This window comes from Acomys russatus, chromosome X (assembly GCF_903995435.1).
Source record: "Acomys russatus chromosome X, mAcoRus1.1, whole genome shotgun sequence".
In the NCBI taxonomy this organism is placed as follows: domain Eukaryota; kingdom Metazoa; phylum Chordata; class Mammalia; order Rodentia; family Muridae; genus Acomys; species Acomys russatus.
In genome coordinates, this window is record NC_067169.1 from 17,081,139 (window position 1) to 17,088,873 (window position 7,735).

A 7,735-nucleotide genomic window follows, 5' to 3' on the forward strand; every position below is an offset into this window, starting at 1 on the left:
CCCTCCTGTGCCCAGCAGCTTCCTTTCCATTTTTTTTGTCTCATGTGACTCCCCACCCCCGCTCCCCCCCACATGTCCTACTTTCCAACCTCCTCCCCTCCCGCCCTGCCCTTGGCCTCCTATTTCGTTTCATATTCTACACTCCTTTCACAATTCCTTATCTAAATACATGCGCACACTATAAGTTAGCATCTCCATCAGAACTAAAATGTGAGACTTCTGTCCTCCTGACCCTGAGTGATCTCACAGAATATATAATACGTTACAATTACATTAATTTGCCTAGAAATTGTCATAATTTTATTTTTCTTGAAAGCTGCATAAAAATTCATCGTCTAGCCACAGCTAGGCTAGTTGCCTTTCATTGCCATATGCAATTCTAGAGGAAGTTAGTATAAAGAAGTAATTATGCTTAGTAAGAATTACATAGATTAAAAAATACTATGATTTCAAATTGTGTTTTGGAAAGGTCAAAAAGTTAGATTCACTAGCCTTAATTCTGATGATTGTGTCTTGAGTTTTTTTTTTGTTTGTTTGTTTTTTTTGTTTTTTAAGACAGAAACTCACTATGTAGCCCTGGTTGGCCTCTAATTCAAAAGTGTAGACCAGGCTAGTCTTAACCTACAGCGATCCATTGCCTCTGCCTCCTTAGTGCTGGGATTAAAGGTGTGAGCCACCATGCCCAGTTTGCCAATCTAGCAGGCAAAAAACCCAATCAACTTCACTGTTTGGGTTTGCTTACTTTTGGGACGAGGTAAGACAAGATTTCTCCGTGTAGCCTTGGCTGTCCTGGAACCCCTTCTGTAGATCAAGCTGTTCTCAATCTCATAAATCTGCCTGCTGCTGCCTCGAGTCCAGTGCTGAGATTAAAGGCATACTCCTCCATGTCTGGCTGATTTTGGTTACATTTTTTATATATTTTCAAATGTTTACATTTTTATTTTCCTTCCCCTCCTGGCCCCCCCCCCCCCCCCCCGTCTCCCTCTCTTCCTTTTTTTTTTTTTTTTTTTTTGTGAGACAAGGTCTCTATACATAGACCTGGCTGTCCTGGAATTCACAATGTAGTCTAGGGTGGCCTTGAACTCAGAGATCCATCTGTGTCTGCCTCCTGAGTGCTGGGATTACAGGCATACACTATCACACACCAGCGAAAATTGGAGTTTTTTGAACAAACACCCTCTCTCATTTGTGAGTCCTAGATTTTGCATAGCTGCATGCGCGTGCACGCGTGCACACACACGCGCGCGCGCACACACACACATACACACACACACACACACACACACGGGGGTGGGGGGTGGGGGCAGAACGGGGGCCACGAAAGTGAAAGTGAAACTGTCATTGGGAAGAAAGCAGGTTAACAGGAGGGTAGATGGGGAAGAAAATAAAGGCTTGGGCATATATAAACTCAAAGTACATTACATACTTGAATGAGAATATCCTTGCTTATGCCAGGACCATGCACACTGAATAGCCACTGGGAAGAGACTCATCTAAAATTATATTGAATATATTTGAAGTATTTATAATTAATATCTTGTTTTTATAACTTATATTAAATAAATAACAAGTATATTTTCATGTAATTATACCTCAATGAAATATAGTTAAAGAGAAAAATGTATTTATTTCTTAAAATTTTTTATTGATTCTTTGTCAGTTTCAAATCATGCACCCCAGTTCTGTTCATATCCTCATCCCCTCAGATCTGCTCTTCACCCTTGCAACCTTCCTCCCAAAATAAACAATATACAAATAATTAAAAAAAAAAAAAAAGGCCAAAGCATAGAAAACATCTCATCGTGGAAGCTGTAGTACGTCACAGTGTGTTCCATAGTATATCCCTGTGTCTACACATCTTCACTTACAAATGTTCATTGCAACAAGTCATGGGGTTGGTTTAAGATCTCTGGCTTCTGTGACACCATCAATATGGGATCCTCACTGGGACCCTTCCGGGTCAATCCATTCCTCCCCTGTGTCATGGAGACCCTGCAGTTTTGGATCAGTAGGACTGGCCCTTTTGCTTGTCCCAACTGTTCACAGATGATAAGTATTTGGGGGTGAGCCAACTCAGAGCCCTGGATTGGGCCTGGAAGGCAGCTGAGCTGTTCAGTGAGCTGGCTCTCCCTTAGCCACAGCACCAGGGCTAGCTACCCAGTACTGCTCCAGCTAGGCCATCCAATGGCGCCATCAGCAGGAGGCAAAGTTCTCCTGCTTCCATGTCCGCAGGGCCAACTCACCACACCTCCAGACCCAGCTCCACTGTGCTGCCAGTCAAGGCAGGGGGCCCACTCTCCCCCAAGTGCTGCACCCTTTGAGGGGTTTGACCAGCTCTTCAGCTTTCACAACCTCAGGGTTGGCTTACCCATGCCTTCGTCCTCAGGGCCAGTACCAGCGTGTTGCCCAGAGGAAGGACACAGCCTGCTTTCCCAAGTGCTATAGCCAGCGAGGGAGCAGGGTCAGCTCTTCTTCCCCCTGAAATATTTAAGTATTAAAATATTTCAGATGTACATTAAACTACAGAGAATAACCAAACACTCATATATCTACCTTCTTACTGTTTATAAAGTTAACAGCATTTTTTGCTGTATGTGTTTTAGAGTGCCAGTCTTTAAAACAAAACACATAAATATGCATGAAGTTTCTCTGTTCATCCTTTTCCTTGCCTTCTCATGCCAGAGTGAATCACACAAATAATTGCTTCGTGTGTGTGTGTGTGTGTGTATGTGTGTGTGTGTGTGTGTGTGTGTGTGTGTGATGCTGAGACTCACAGCCAAACATTGAGTAAAGCATAGGGAGTCTAGTGGAAAAGTGTGTGGGGGGGTATAAAAGGACTTAGTGGTGACAAGAACTCCACAAGAAGACCCACAGAGCCAATGAACTAGGACCCAGAGGGGCTTGTGGAGACTGAGGCACCAACACAGGGCCATGAATTGTCTGGACCTAGGTCCCCTACACAGATGTAGCAGATGGGCAGCTCAGGCTTCATGTGGGTTCCCTAGTAATGGGAGCAGGGGCTGTCTCTGACATGGACTCTGTTGCCTGCTTTTTGATCACTTCTACTTGGCGGGGCTGCCTTGTCTAGCCACAGGGGAAGAGGAAATGCTCAGTCCTGAGGAATAGGGAAGGGGGAATGAGGATAGAGGAAGGGAGGGTGGGACTAGAAGTAGAGGAGAGAGCGGGATACGACCTGGTTGTAAAGTGAAAAAGTACATTAAAAATAACAAAAAAGATTTGGCTATAGTCAACCTGTAGGGCATTTTCTTAATTAGTGACTGATAGGGAAGGGCCCAGCCCAACGTGGGTGGGTCCACCCCTGGGCATGTGTTCCTGGGTTCTATGAGAAAGCAGGCTGAATAATCCATGAGGAGCCAGTAAGCCATGGCCTCTGCAATCAGTTCCCACCTCCAGCTTCCTGACTCCAGGTTATGGTCCTGCTTGAGTTCCTGTCCTGACTTCCATCAGGGATGAACAGCGATGTGGAAATAGAAGGCAAATCAACCCTTTTCCTTCTGTCTCTTGGTTTTATCTAATTCCAGTGTGTTAGTTTTTGTTTTTACCATAGTATATTTTATAACATAAAAAATTGAGACATCAAAGAAATCATTAGAACCTATCATGCGAGCTTGGCTGTTTATGAGCTCCCACGATGGAGTTTGCAAAGTGCAGACGCGCCTGTTTATGTTCCTGCAAACTGCTCCTGAGAACTACTGAAGGCGGGCGGCTGCAGTGTGATGTGAGTCAGAAGGCAAACCTTGCAACTTGTATTGAATGCTGACAAGTAAGCAATGAAATTCAGCCCGAGAACACAGTCCATCAAATGTCTTCCGGCTCATACATGCTTCCATTTTTCGTTGACGTGAAAGTCTCCAGGAATTACTCACAGCTAAAAGCAATATAGTAACTACCCAAGAGTTGTACTTTTTTTTTGTTCAGATGTGTGATAAGTGGCCTGAGTCAACATGATTTCAAGATCATTATCTGTGGCTTTGGCTGTGTAAGCAGAGGGCATCAAAAGGAATTAGAACTAATTGTTAATCTTTTCCAGTTGTGACCCCTTCTCACCCAACACAGTTTTACATGACTCCGGGTTTGGAGACAGGTCAAGTAAGTATACAATTCAATTGTTTCCTGAAAATAGATCACAAGGAAAGTTATTTTAAGATTATTTTCGGTAAACATCACATCTTACCATTTATTAAGGAGGAATGCAACTTTCCATCCTAATAAAATGGCCATATTCATTTGTTTTTGACCCAAGGAATTCCTTTTTGACCTAATATATCATACTTCAGGACATAGCAACTTCAGCATTTTTCAAAATGAACCTATGTTTTGATTTGAGAATCACCAATGGCAAAAATGCTTCTTTGCATAAATATACAATTCAGAATGGTAGAGATAATTTAAGACCATTTGAATAATTCTTGGAAAATCTGTTTTTATCTCACACCAAAACTCACTTAACTATTTCTTAAAATGAAATTCTAGTCAGCACTTCACATAGTGATTTTGAAAAACCAAATATTTCTAAGCAATATAATGCAAATGCTTACAAATGTGGTGCTTATAAGCTGAAGAACGACACTGAAAAAAATGTGAAAAAGATTTTTTTCCAGTAATTAAAGCACCCATGTCTCTGAAAGTACAACAAAACATTGTGTCTTATAACATACCACAGCCTCCAGTCTGAGCTGAGGCTTCTCAGAAGTTTGTTGGTCCTGCATGGCATGAAAGCACACACAGTGCAAAGAACACAGGTCCTGGGTTTGGGAGTGAGGCTGCAGTAATGTCACAGGAGACAACACAGGGAAGTGATGCCCAAAACACCTCAGTTCATTACACATTTGATCTTAAGTTTATCTTTTGGTCACTATGGGTTCAAAAACCTTTCACTCTTGGCAACCATTTTGTGACCCTCCACATTCAGTTTCGTGACCCCCATACCTTTCACTCTTGGCAACCATTTTGTGACCCTCCACATTCAGTTTCGTGACCCCATAGAATAGTACAAACCACCGTGCAAGCAATATCACAGAAGGGACTGTGGAAGAGGCCCTTATCACTTCTTGAAAGGGCTAGCAGCTCTCCCTTATTTTCCTGTCCCCTTGATGTATGCTTAAAATGGGAAAAATAGGTCTCTTCTGATCTAACATTGACCTTCTAGCTGCAAGTGGTAACCAAAGAGGTCAGGCTTGTATTGCAGCTAAAACATAGTTACAGCTCCATCAGTAGCTCAGGCGTCTCTGTGACCATGCTAGGCATGCAGTAGAAATCAAAATGAAACTTTTGCAGTGTTTCCACTGTGGTACAGATGGCCTCAGTTCTGCAGACCAGTAGCAGTGCCCATAGCTAACTTTGTCTTGTTACTAACCACTAACAGTACTAAGTGCTACTTTACTCGGGGCACTACGAGGTATGGTTGAAATTCGTTGTCTGGTATCTCTGGAAAGGTTTCTGCGATGGTGTAGTTATCTATTTCCTGCGTAGTTTTGGTTATGGCTTGTCCTTTTGGGGTGGAGTTTTCCTTCTAGTAACTTCTGCAAGCCAGATTTGTGGATAGGTACTGTTTGAAATTGGTTTTGTCATGGAATATTTTGTTTTCTCCGTCAATGGTTATTGATAGTTTCACTGGGTAAAGTAGTCTGGCCTGGCATCTGTGTTCTCTTAGGGTTTGCAGGATCTCTGTCCAGGCCCTTCTGGCTTTTATGGTCTCTGCTGAGAAGTTGGGTGTAATTCTGATAGGTTTGCCATTAACTGTTATTTGGCCCCTTTCCCTTGCAGCGTTTAATATTTTTTCTTTGTTCTGTATGTTTTGTGTTTTGAATATTATGTGACGGGCAGTTTTTCTTTTCTGGTCTATTCTATTTGGTGTTTCTGAAATAATGAATGACAGAAAGCACCATCATACTACATGTGTGTGTGGCTGCTCTAGAGCATACGTATGTATATGTGTGTATCTATCTATATGTCTTTATCCTTATTTTTCTCATCATGATTAGTATGAGCCTTTAAACATGAGTATCAAGTCCTCCTTAAAATGAGGTAAGATACTTTTTTCCCCTTTCTCCTGGTGTAAGTTATTTAATCACCCAGCATTTTCTAGGAATTGACAACCAGACACCATTTCCCGTGTGCCAAAACACAGGACTGCAGGCAGCCTGAAGATTTTTGTACCTAAATATCTGTGAGAGCCATTTGATTCCCTCTCACTGCTCAAACTTCCTGTCAGGAAAGCAGCCAGGAAAGGCAGAAGGACTTCAAGAACCCGCATAAGTGGTCCTCGCCTATCACTGCAGTGCTTAAAGCTCCTCCAAGATTTCCCAGGGTCTTTAGGATAACACTTCAAATTCTGCAACCTGCTCCAAATTCTGCCATCTCCTCTTGAACCAGCTTCATCGCAGTTCCGGAAAGAACCAAGCTCTTTATGAGTCTCTGTATACAATTGGCTCTGTCCAGAGTTATCTAATTCCTTCCTGTTTCCTTTTCTTCAGTTATTACACTTACTGTGTTTTCTTTAAACAAGTTCTTTTTTTCTTTCTTAATCATCTGTTCCACAATGGTGCTCCTTTTTCAGGTTGTTATTAGTACCTCTTCCCCAATTTTAGTTTGCAAACAAATGATTAGAGTTGATTCCTTCTCATCATTATAATAAAAAAATGCCCTGAGGAAGTGTAGGCAAAAGAATTCAGGGAGCCTTAAATACAGTTGTGTTTGAGACCTAACTACTCGTCCTGGAAATGTTGAGGTTTTTGTTTTTGTTTTTTGCCTATTTATTTTTAAAATATATTCTATTAATTTATTTATATTACATCTAAATTGTTATCCCATCCCTTGTATCCTCCAATTCCTCCCTCCCTCCCATTTTTCCCTTACTCCCGTCCCCTAAAACTGTGACTGAGGGGGACCTCTTCCCCCTTTATATGTTCATAGGGTATCAAGTCTCTTCTTGGTAGCCTGCTATCCTTCCTCTGAGTGCCACCAGGCCTCCCCATCCAGGGGATGTGGTTAAATATGGAGCACCAGAGTTCGTGTGAAAATCAGACCCCACTTTGCACTCAATTGTGGAGAATGTCCTCTCCATCGGCTAGATCTGGGTAGGGGTTCGAAGTTTACTGCATGTATTGTCCTTGGCTGGTGCCTTAGTTGGAGCAGGACCCCTGGGCCCAGATCCGCCCATCATAATGTTCTTCTTGTAGGTTTCTAGGACCCTCTGGATCCTTCTAGTTCCCCATTCTCCCATGCTTCTCTCACCTAGAGTCCCAACAGGATGTCCTCCCCTCTGTCCCACTTTCCTGGTAAGCGAAGGCTTTCATGGGACATATCCCTTGGCCTAGTATCCAGATATAAGTGAGTATACACCATTTGATTCTTTCTGCTTCTGGGTTAATTCACTCATTATGATCATTTCTAGTTAAATCCATTTGTCCACAAATTTCGGGAATTCCTTGTTTTTAATAGCTGAGTAGTATTCCATAGTGTAAATGTACCACAGTTTCTTTATCCATTCTTCTACTGAGGGACATTTATTGCCTATTTATTTTATTGTGGTCAACTGTAATGGATGGGAAACCAGGGTTTATCTATAAAAATATAATTTTACAGAAGAAATTTTTTATATATTTTAGCCTTTTCCTTCTCTAGGAGGCAAAGACAGACTGTTTAGCCCTCAGGCTGGACAACCTAAACTGGGCTTCTCTTCCCATGTATAATTGGCATATCTGCAAATAGG